Here is a 12,150-nt window from a genome sequence, read left to right on the forward strand (position 1 = left end):
GAGAGGAGGAGAGTGCATAGAGGCGAGAAGGAATACAACGTGGCTGCTATGAAAGTGAACTGTGTTTATGCGTGATCAGGGGTGTATTCATTCCGCCAATTCTGTTGAAAAAAACGTTTCTTAAACGGAAGCAAACAAAACGGGGATAAACATACCTGAATTTGTCCAATAGAAACTCTAGTTTGCAACTGTTGGACTAATGATTACACCCTAGATAAGCTAGATGCAGGCAAGAGTGTGCAAGGCGGTATTGAATGTGTCACTGTCTGTCCATGTGTCACTGTCTGTCATCTCAAATGTTTCTCTCGACCTGTGTGCACCTACGTTGTAAACTTGAATTCATAGGCTAGGTTGTAGCAACCTCATGATGGGTATAGGGAAAATTTGAGTATCAAGTAGTAGCCTAAACCTATCGATGTTACATTGAACTGTGTGAATGGAATATGAATGACAGTCATCCAACATGTTGTAATAGAAATAAGGCCATGCTCATGAAAAAATAAATTGTCCTCCCTCGTCATAAACGTCACTGACTGCCACTGGTAGGCTCCCATTCAGAGGACCCCCACTTCTGTTACTGTTTGTTTGGTCAAGGTCACGCCAATTACTTAACACCAAATCTCATTCAGCCTATCAGCGGCCTAGATTCCCAGGACTTCAGTTTCAGTTAGTGTATGACCCCAGCACATGGTGTGGTCAAAAATGTGCTTCCCCCATCCTGATAAGCACTACCACAGTTTCCCTCCTGCTGAACTTTTCCTCCTGTGAGCTGAATCCCTGTCTATTTTGATGTAATTGTGTGTGCATCTAAACGTAAGTGCCTTGAGATCTGTGTCATATTATGTAGATCTAAGTTGTGTGGTCTAGTGTGTATAATTATCGTGTGTGTTGAGCTTGTTAGCTAGTTTGCGCTCCCGCTCGTGTTAGCGCTACCGTTAGCATTTTGCATTGGAATGGATGAACATGTTAGCATTTTGTTAGCGATGTTAGCCGTTTATTAGCATTAGGCTGTTTCTATTATAGGCTTATGCTTATATTGTTAATGTTATGTAGACGTACCTACAATACTGTACTGTTTATTTGAGTACATTTACTATGTGTACAAGTTCACTAGCCTGTTTAGTCCATTGGAATGTGACTAGACCGTATGCCTGCTGTATTGTATAGCCGGTGCTGTTATACTTACCTGTGCTAGCTTGTACAGCCATTTCATGCTTGTAATAGCAGTGTTATATCCTAAGTTTTATTTCCTTTCTTCCCAGAACCACAATTAATGTCAGTTCTCACTGGATAAGATTCTCAGTTATCTGAACCAAGAGTGGTCAGATGTGTGTGAATGTGGACATCTCCTTCCATTAAACCCCCCTTAACCTGGACACCCGCCTCATCTTTGTTCTGACCGGACATTCTGTAGTGGGTGCTACTGGCCTCAAGCCAGCACCTAAGGCTCTTTCTACATTCATGGTCCTCCGATTCGCTATTGTCCAACACTATTTTTCATGGTGCTTCGAGCCGGATTCAGTAACTGCTACAGCCCGATGCCAGTTAATAGAGAAGATCCTCCACAAGATGTGGTCTGTCCACGCCGACCAGCACATCTGTCACAATATTTTGATAATTACGGCAATGGCTATGAGTCAAGGCACAGACTACCACAAACATCCACATACCACTCCTACGAGGGAGAGCAGCTAGAGCAGGCCTAGGCAATTCCAGTCCTCCGGGGCCTTATTGGTGTCACACTTTTGCCACAGCCCCAGCTAACACACCTGACTCCAATAATCAACTTCAGCTAAAATTAGTTTAAATCAGCTGTGTTTGCTAGGGTTGGGGCAAAAGTGTGACACCAATCAGGCCCCCGAGGACTGGAGTTGCCCAGGCCTGAGCTAGAGGGTTCTCTTGAGCACTCGAGATGTGACATTCGGCAGTCAAAGTGGCCTTCTTCCCATTCAACAGCTCATCACTGGTCCAAGTCAACACCCAGGGTGACCAGCAGAAAGAGGATAGAGCCTCAGCCCCTCTGAACGTCCCAGTGGGGGACCCTCATGATGTCCCAGTGGGGGACCCCCCTGTCTGAGGTGTTCAGTGTCCTGTCGTAGGATACACCTCACACTCTCCGTACTAGGTCCTCAGTCTATAGCCACAGTAGGTCCAGAGCATCTTAGCCCTTAGTTCCCTGAGTTTCCTGATCACCAAGTGACTTCACAGTTTCCAGATAAGCTAGGTCCCCAGTTTCCTATCCCAGTAGGCCCAGAGCTTTCTGTCCAGATTGGTCTAACTTCCCCTACCTCACAGTTTGTAGCCCAGTCAGGCCCCAAGTTACTAGCTCTGTCAAGCCACAAGTCATCTGCTCTGGGAACTCGGTTAGTTTCTCCTGGACCCAGGGTCCAGCTCTCTCCCATCTTTGGGTCTTTTTCTCCCTCTCTTTCAGGTGTGCAGCAATCTCCTGTCCTGAGATCTCCTTCTGTCACTGCTGTGGGGATCCAACTGATCTCAGCTCTGGCCCTGGGGCTCTCTCCTGTCGCTGACGTGGGTGTCCAGCCTTCTGCTGTCCTGAGATCTCTGGTCAACACTGCTGTGGCGAACCAACCAACCTCAGCTCCTTTCCCAGTGCCCCCTCCTGTCACCGATGGGGCGGCCTTGCCATCTGCAGTTCCAGGGTCCTCATCGAGCTCTGCTGCTACAGACTGACCTCCTGATCCAGGGGGCCCTGACCTGGTCCTACTGCCTGGGTTCAGCCTGTCTGGTGGCCACCACCCATTGTGCTTTGTACACTCCTAAGTATCCAGTCCCAGGGTCCTAGTTGAGCTCTGCTGCTGCAGCCCTGCGGTCTCCAGTCCTGAGACCCTAGTCGAGCTCTGCCACTGCAGCCTTGCAACCAACCCCCACCCCCTCCCTCAGTTGATCTCGCAGGTGAAGAAGCCAGATGAGGAGGTCCTGGGCTGGCGTGGTTACACGTGGTCTGTGGTTGTGAGGTCTTTTGGGCGTACTGCCAAATTCTCTAAAACGACGTTGGAGGTGGCTTATGGTAGAAAAATTAACATTCAATTCTCTGGCAACAGCTCTGGTGGTCATTACTGTATCCAGCTCAAGGTGCACCTGTGTAATGATCATGCTGTTTAACCAGCTTCTTGATGTCACACCTGTCAGGTAGATGGATTATTTTTGCAAAGGAGAAATGCTTACTAACAGAGATGTAAAAAGATGTGTGCACAACATTTGTAAGAATTAAGCTTTTTGTGCATATGGAACATTTCTGGGATATTTTATTTTAGCTCATGAAACCTGAGACCAACACCTTCCATGTTGCATTTATATTTTTATTCAGTATATATTCCTGTTTGATATGCATGCATATAAATAAATTGGACATTCTCCTTTATAATATGCCAGTGTTTGTTTTGTATCCAATGCATTTAGTTTACATTAGGATGAAGTAGTCTAGGCCTTCTAATCTAGTTGTATTGCATCATATCGTCTATCATTGAGGTATCAATGCATAAGGTGAATATAAAACCAAGCTATCTTGAACATCAGTGTCATTTAATAATATGCATGGGAGTTATAGTTGTATGAATTTATCTCAATGCAAGCCTGCTCATTGGAAATAAAACACCAGCAGTCCTAATGCAATGCAATACTTTCACAGTGAAACATCCCTATTCTGGCTATTTATCATTCTGAAACAGTAAGCAAAATAGCTTATTATGCTATTCCATTATTTTTATTTGCTTCAGCCTCTGTACGATGCATGAAAGCTTAACTGTCATACGTCCAAAACGATGTAGCAGCAGACCAAGCAATTTGCAAGAGGAGAACCCCATGTAATTATTCTCATCTGTGTCACCTTAATTCACTAACAGGTACTGAGAAAATTGATTCTGTTACTTGTTTTGTTTGTTATTCATGTTAAATATTTCCATTCTGGGATAGTTGTTCACTGAATTGCTAGCACTAGTTGCTCACACAGCTACATTGGCTACAATGTAAACAGACATAGCTAGCTAGCATAAAAGCTAGCTGTGTTGACGATGGCTGCGAGATGATGCAGTATCCTGTTTAGGTTAGAGGTCACGTCGAAGTACGTATCAAGTTTAGCAGATTTGAACTGCTCTGCGTTCTCCCATACTAGACGGTATGCTCTCTCGGGTGTTCTTGGAAGATAACCCTTGAAAGTGTAGCGGGTGATTTTGGACAGAGTCAGGCGCAGGAGGGTAAATCACAGAATAAATGGTTTATTCGGCAATACAGCGGTGCGCAGCAATGCGTAAAACACTCCGGTGCGGTAATACGGCGCACTGGAGAAAAGAAGGCACACAGGTAAATATCCCGGCGATACAAAATACAATACAGCTCCACCGAGCTATAGTGACCTCCACAATAAACAATCACACACAAATACATAGGGGGCAGAGGGAATACTTATACAGGAACTGATGAGGGGATATGAACCAGGTGTGTGTAATAAACAAGACAAAACAAATGGAATGATGAGGTGAGGAGCGGCAGTGGCTAGAAGGCCGGTGAAGACGAACGCCGAAGCCTGCCCGAACAAGGAGAGGAGGCAGCTTCGGAGGAAGTTGTGACAGAAAGAACGGGAGAACGCAGAAAGCAAGCATGCAATTTGGAACACAGTTTCAAGTTTAAAAAATTATAAAGACCAATATCCTCTTCAGAATACATAACAAGGCTCTTAGTTTCTAGAACTGCAAAACCATTGTGTCAAACGGAGGTAAAAAATGTTTTTGGGTTGATTGACTTCAAATGCCGTATGCCAGGTCCCCGGTCACAAATATGTAACATTTGGGAAGATTAAACCCTTTTAACCCTTCGAAACCACCCCTATGATCCCCAATTAAATTAAATGTATGGCCTCCTGGGGACACTCTTTAACGATGCCCCGAGATTCAAGTCTTTATGTTAAGAATTGACCATTCTAAGATCGTTGTTTTGTGTAACTGCAGTTAGAGAATGAAGGACCATTTTGAGGATGAATTAAGGCACTTCCTGTTGCCATAGGAAGCTGAACCTCAACACAGGGCATCCGTATAAGGTCAAGATTCATTGTGTGCAAGGTCAGTTAGCTAGGTCAATCGTAGTCTACAGGGGTGTCATGGTTATGTGAGGGCTGTATGTAATGCTTTTCTATGGAAGAAAAGCCTTGTTCTCTGTGGGACCAAGTTTTCACTGTGAAGAGTTAATTTCACATGGTCAGATGTAAGCTTGCTTTTTTCGGGAGCGTGTGTTGAATGATTCCATGTGTGAATTTTGTTTCTAGCCTCTACCGATGTCACTCAAAAGCCTGTTAACTCTAGGTCAGGCTTCAAGTGAGGCCTACCGTTCTGCCATGTAGTGGAGGGAGAGGCAAATTAATTAATTGTTAATTGGATTAACCCTAACTCTAGCTTCATGTCCACATCCCGGCTCAACCCTAAACCTAGTCTCAACCCTAGCTTTATATCAACTCCCAGCTCAACCCTTGCTTCATCTCCACATTTTGGCTGAACCCTAACTCTGAGCCAAGATATGGAGGGCTAGGGTTATGGCTAGGGTTGAGCCGGGATGTGTTCATGAAGCTAGGTTTAGGGTTGAGTTTAGAGTTTTGTCTGTCTGCCTGCCTCCCTGCCTCCCTGCCTGCCTGTCTGTCTGTCTGTGAGTTTATATCTCTGCCTGCCTACCTGCCTGTCTGGCTGTCTCTCTCTTTGTCTGTGAGTGGATCTGTCTGTCTGTCTGTCTGTGAGTTTATATGTCTGCCTGCCTGTCTGTCTGTCTCTCTGTCTCTCTATCTGTCTGAGTCTTTCACCAATTTACCCATTGCAGCTCTATCACCAACTTTTTTGCCTTGCATGCAACTTATGCGCCAATACCCTTGATGCATATCTATGTGTCAATATCCTGTCTGTGGAGGTGGAGGTGGGAGAGAGAGGAGGGAGAGAGAGGAGGGAGAGAGAGGAGGGAGATAAATTGATTAGAGGGAGGGGGGAGAAGGAAGGGGATAGAATGGAGGGGGGAGGAAGGAGAGAGAGGGAGATGGGAGAGAGAGAGAGGGAGAGGATGAAAGAGGGAGGGGAAAGAGAGATAGAGAAAGAGAAAGAGGAGGGAGAAAGAGATGAGAGAGGGAGGGAGGGAGGGAGGTAGTGAGAGAGAGAGAGAGAGCGAGAGACAGAGAGAGAGAGAGGGGGGGGGGTGTCATGTCTGTGATGCCTTAATGCATGTTTTCCCATTGACTGCAATGTATTGAGAAAAACGTAAACCTTGTGACCCTCATCTTTTCCCATTGACTGTAATGTACTGAGAAAAACTTAAACCCTGTGACAATAATTTTTTTCCCATTGACTGCAATATATTGAGAAAAACGTCAGCTACTGTGACATGTTTTTTTTTTTTTTTAAACGTGCCGGAATGACGTTTTCTGGCTGATAATGGGCTGGCTCATGCAGTAAATCCCTGATTGTTAATCTCTACTCAGACAATAATAAATATGCTAGGTATTTTAAATGATATGTGATGATATGATATGTGATTTGATGCCGTAAGTATTTAGGATTGTCTGAGTAAAGCGAGCCACTATCTGGGTATATATTATTGGTTGTCTGATGATTGTTGATGATTGTTGTCCTCTGTAGCTCAGTTGGTAGAGCATGGCGCTTGCAATGCCAGGATAATGGGTTTGATTCCGTGGACCACCAGAATGTAAAATGCATACACGCATGACTGTAAGTTGCTTTGGATAAAACTGTCTGCTAAATGGCATGTATATTTTTATATTGGTAAAGCCAAAAGGAACTGCCATTTGGTTGTTAATCTTTGTACAGAATTCCCTGCTCAGTGAGGTGGATGCGGGGTAGGGCATTCATGGCAGGTGTGCCCTCCATATAACTCGAAGGTGCCTCCTTTCAATCTTTGATCCTTCACCCAGACAGAGCTGAGTAGTTGAGCATGACAAATAACTCTCACAAACAACAACCAAATGTGAGTACAAGCCTTTTATCTTATAAAAGAGGATAAGAAGAGGACTCCCTCACCATTGATATAGTTGATATCGGCTGCTAATGACTGCGAAATGCTAACGCTCAGTCAATCAGCCATTTTGAGTATTGATCTGTTCTCTTTGGTAATTTGTTGCACTTTTTGTGCATTGCCTTTGTTATGCTAACTAGGCCTGCTTGATGGCTATGCTTTCTACTTTTAGTAGCGTTATATTGTTTATTTGCTTGCTATGCTATGTATCCATTGATAAATTAGCCTGTTATAGCTTCAGCCTACCAATGCTGCATGCTATTGCACCCCCTATCTGGCCATTTATTAACTGCTGCTATATTTATTCATAGCTTTACCTATTTATATGCTTAATGCATTTGCATATTGTCATTGCTTATTGCCATTAACAGCCGATTATATATGTTCATTGCTGTTATTGCCCGTTATTATTTGCACCTTTCTGTCTCCTTTTAGATAAACCATACTCCATACAAAGCCAACCAAGTCTCAATACAAGACAAGTCATGTCAACTGTCAATCATTCCCTGCCATGTATCATCTCCATTAAATGAATCTATAGACTCTTAAACTGAACTGCATCTGCTCTTTAACTGGAATCCCACAGAAGATGAGCATCACCATAACCCTCACCTAAACCTTAATCCGTTACAATCGTGTGAAAGGCTAGGAACCAATGTTTTGGTCAGTGTTTGCCTGGGCACCATTATTAGGGGAGAACTGGAAATGTATAAAAGCACCTGCATGCACATGCGTGTGTCACACAGCATCGTTGCTGTTGGTTTATATGAACAACCATTTTGCGACCATGCTGTCTTGAAGACATTTTTGGGGTGTGGCTGAATGTTATGGGTTGAGTTTGACCATCAGGGAGTTTATTCATGTGTGACAATATACAAGATCATTATGTAAAGCCAATGCAATGTACTTTTTTCAGTTGGTTTGTTTTCTAGTTTGAGTTCCAGGCATTTTATTGGCAGTGCCCTCCAATAAGGTGACTGTCTTTAAGTAAAGTTTGTATTTCTAAAATATATATTTATGTAAATGAGTGGTTACCTGTTTTCTACCATCAGAAGTACAGTATTGTTTGTCACTGTTTTTGGTCATCTTGTGAACTTGGTCAGCTGAAACCCTGAAAGCTCTGTTGTATTTCAGAAAGCTATCTAGTGGAAGTGTCACGCCCTGGCTCTGGGACTCTGTTATGTTGAGCCAGGGTGTGTTGTTTCTTTGTGTTTTGTGTGCTAGGGTGATATTCTAGTGCTTGTGTTTCTATGTTGGCCGGGGTGGTTCTCAATCAGAGGCAACGTGAATCAGCTGTTGCTTGTTGTCTCTGATTGGGAACCATACTTAGGCAGCCGTTTGGGCATTGTCATGTGTGGGATCTAGTTCCGTATGGTTTGTGTTGTAACCAAGGACTTCACGTTTCGTATCGTTTGTTGTTTTGTTCGTGTGGTGTTCTCTAAATAATAAAGTATGTTCACATTCCACGCTGCGCATTGGTCCTCTCTTCCCGACGATCGTGACAGAAGATCCCACCATATCTGGACCAAGCAGCATGTCCAGGAGCCAACGCCAGAGAGGGCTCTAAAGGACATCAACCTCGACTGGGTCAAGCCGCGGGAGGAGGAGAGAGGCTGGACTTGGGAGCAGAGGAGCGAGAGTCTGGCGAGAGCCATGGAGGCCTGGCCCACGGGGAGGAGAGACGCCCAGAAATATTTTAGGGGGGGGCTCACGCCGTGGACGACGGGGCAGCAGGAGGCCGGGATAGAGTAGTTCAGCGGGTTGGCAATGGAGGCCGCCAGGTTACGGGAGTCACTGGTCACCAGGGGGAAGGAGAATGTAGAGGCACGGCGAGAGGTACTGGGGTGTGTTGCTAGTCCGGTCTGGCCCGTTCCTGATCCCGGCGTAGGGCCAGTGGTGTGTGTCCCCAGTACGGTCCGGCTTGTTCCTGTCCCTCGCACCAAGCCTGTGGTGCGCGTCGCCAGCCCGGTCCGGCCTGTTCCTTCCCCTCGCACCAAACCAGTGGTGCGCTTCATCAGCCCGGTTCGGCCCGTCCCTGCTCCCCGCACCAAGCCTGTGGTGCGCGTCGTCAGTCCGGCACAGCCCGTGCCTGTTCCACCGGTGCCTGGTCCGGCACCGGTCAGCTGCTCCACTCCGGAGCTAGAGCAATCCGCTCCACCAGTGTTCAGTCCAGCTCCGGCCAGCAGGGCCAGACCGGACCAGGGGCGCTTTGGGGGGTTAGAGAGGGAGTGGGGGTCATGCCCGGAGCCGGAACCGCCTCCGAGGAGGAATGCCCACCCGGCCCTCCCCTGTTCGGTTTATGTTTGGCGCGGTCGCAGTCCTCGCCTTTGGGGGGGGGGGGGGTACTGTCACTCCCTGGCTCTGGGACTCTGTTATGTTGAGCCAGGGTGTGTTGTTTCTTTGTGTTTTGTGTGCTAGGGTGATATTCTAGTGCTTGTGTTTCTATGTTGGCCGGGGTGGTTCTCAATCAGAGGCAACTTGAATCAGCTGTTGCTTGTTGTCTCTGATTGGGAACCATACTTAGGCAGCCGTTTGGGCATTGTCATGTGTGGGATCTTGTTCCGTATGGTTTGTGTTGTAACCAAGGACTTCACGTTTCGTATCGTTTGTTGTTTTGTTCGTGTGGTGTTCTCTAAATAATAAAGTATGTTCACATTCCACGCTGCGCATTGGTCCTCTCTTCCCGACGATCGTGACAGGAAGTAATAGATCTAAGTCATTTTGGTGTACTCTTGTTAATGCGTGTTTATCTGTGTCAAACAAGCAAATTTAATCCTCGAAGCATTAATAAACTTTGCTTGTCCTTTATATCTGTCTCTGTACTGTGTCCCTTTAATGGGCCTAGAACCTGTCTAACGTTTAGCTGTTACAATTGTAATAAAACATTTATATTTTGCTAATTAGAACCATTGAGCCATAAGATGCTTTTGGGAAACCGGGCCCAGAACTGTTGACCCAACTCAATAGGTGGCCTGTCACGAACCTGTCTTATGTTCTGGTTGAGGCGTTCCCCTCATTAAAGAGCGACTGCCCCTAAAAAGCAACCAATCCCTTTGAAACGGCTTATGTGGCATCGATATGAGTCAAACATTTATTCTAGTGTCGAAATTGACTACAAAGTGTAAATGGGACAATTTGGGTCATAAAGTCAGTCTAAAACGGCATTAGGAACCTAAGTGCATCCCAACGAGTAAATTACGGTTGAGTTTGGATTGAAATTGTCATCAAATCATGCCCCATTTTGCCAAGCTCCAAGTGTAAATCACCCCTCTACCCACTTTGCTTCACTTCATTGAATGGGGCTCCTTTGTTTCATTGCTCCCAACATGTTCAATGTACAGCAGTCTGAAAAGCCTCCACAGCCAAAGTTCTATGGTTTGCATGCCCTGCCGAAGGACCCTAGTATGCTGAATAACTAGGTGGTTGGAGTTTGTCGGTCCCCAAGTCTGCAACACCAACGCTAGCTTGGTGTGCAACAACCGGTGGTGAGTATAACCAGAGACACTGGAATATAATGACCTCTCTGGTATAACTTAGCTAACGACGTAAGATAACATTATTGCTGGTTGTGTAAGTTAGTTAGCTTTTGATTGCCTGCTGCAGTTCAAGAGATGTCCAGTTTGCAGCCAAACATGCAACATAGAGAAGACCAGCAAGGGGACCCTCAGCATCACGCAGACATGCCCTTGCTGTGAGCATTCCTATAAATGGAACAGGGAGGACACTTGAATCAGGTTAGTGACATTTGACCTGGTGAAAGGTCAAAAAAAAAAATGTTTTGTCCCAATTCACCTTTATAATATAATGATATCTGAAGTGAAATAGAAAAGTGAATGCAGCAATCAGGTTGGTTCCACCATGCTAATCATAACTACCATTGATATTGCAATCAATGATCTCTGTGTGACTGACCAGTATCTTTGATGAGGGGCTAGGAGCTGATCTGCGCTGCCATGCCCATCAATGGGGCACTGGCAAAGACCTTACCTCCAGCCTCAACTCTTGCCTGCTCACCAACGGTCGTCGATGGGGAGACCAGAATTATCAACATAGTATATGTTTGTTTGTCAGATATCACCTATCCTAACTGCCATTGGTAATAGAATAGTGACTGTGTGTATGTGTTTACAGAAACATGTATGGAGCCAGCACATAGACTTGTAAGATGATGTGATGAAGTCCAGACTGACATATGGGCTTGATACTGATGTCTCTAAATGGAGAGAAACCTGGCGCTCGGCATTAACATTTTACTAGACACAACTTTTACTTGTATTGTCTTTTTTTATTTTTGAATTGAATGGTATCAGTCAATATGGGGAGGGAGAAACCCTGTGTATTCTGCACCAGGATCAGGGAACTCCTGTTGTATACGGGACACCACACAGGAAGGTATGACCACTCTGAAGGTATGACCACAAGGTAGCTCCATTACCATTAGAGCAAAGGTTCACAAACTAGGTGTCGCGACCCCACATGTGGGGTTGCCTGATATGAAAATGGGGTCGCGGGAGAATTTCCAAAATCCTGAAGGAAAAATATATACAAAAATATATATATTATAATATCGTCTTTGTATCTCAATCGTTGTAATGTGGTTAACCTTAAAAATCAAAATGAAAATTATTCAAATCTAAAAGATACAATTCAACCAGAGAGCACACTTAGATCATGGGAAAAGGCCTCACTTGACCATTGCACTTGAATCATTCCCACGGTGAATGGCTAGGCCTGCTACACTATTGATATAGAAATTAAAATATATACAGGCTAAAAGTAATGACTAAATGTTCCACCCTTAAATATAGTTGTGAAATGTTCTTGTTTTAAGTATGCTTAGTACTTTCTTAGTAGTGACTAATTATTATACTCCGAAACTGTGTGAGATGTGTTAGAATCTACTACCTGGTAATGTGTGAGTGTAGGAACAGTAAAGATTATGACATTGTGTTACTATTTAGCAATGTGAGTAGGAGTTAGACCGGACGGCGAAGAAGAAGGAGAACTGTTAAACATGGTGCAGAATATTGTGAGAACGGCGATAACTGAGGAATGCAGGGAGTAGACTATGATAAGAAAATGTATGTGTGTATATGTGTGTGTATGTGTGTATATGTGTGTGTATGTATG

The sequence above is a fragment of the Coregonus lavaretus genome (genome assembly GCF_964263955.1).
Source record: "Coregonus lavaretus genome assembly, chromosome: 31".
Taxonomy (NCBI): domain Eukaryota; kingdom Metazoa; phylum Chordata; class Actinopteri; order Salmoniformes; family Salmonidae; genus Coregonus; species Coregonus lavaretus.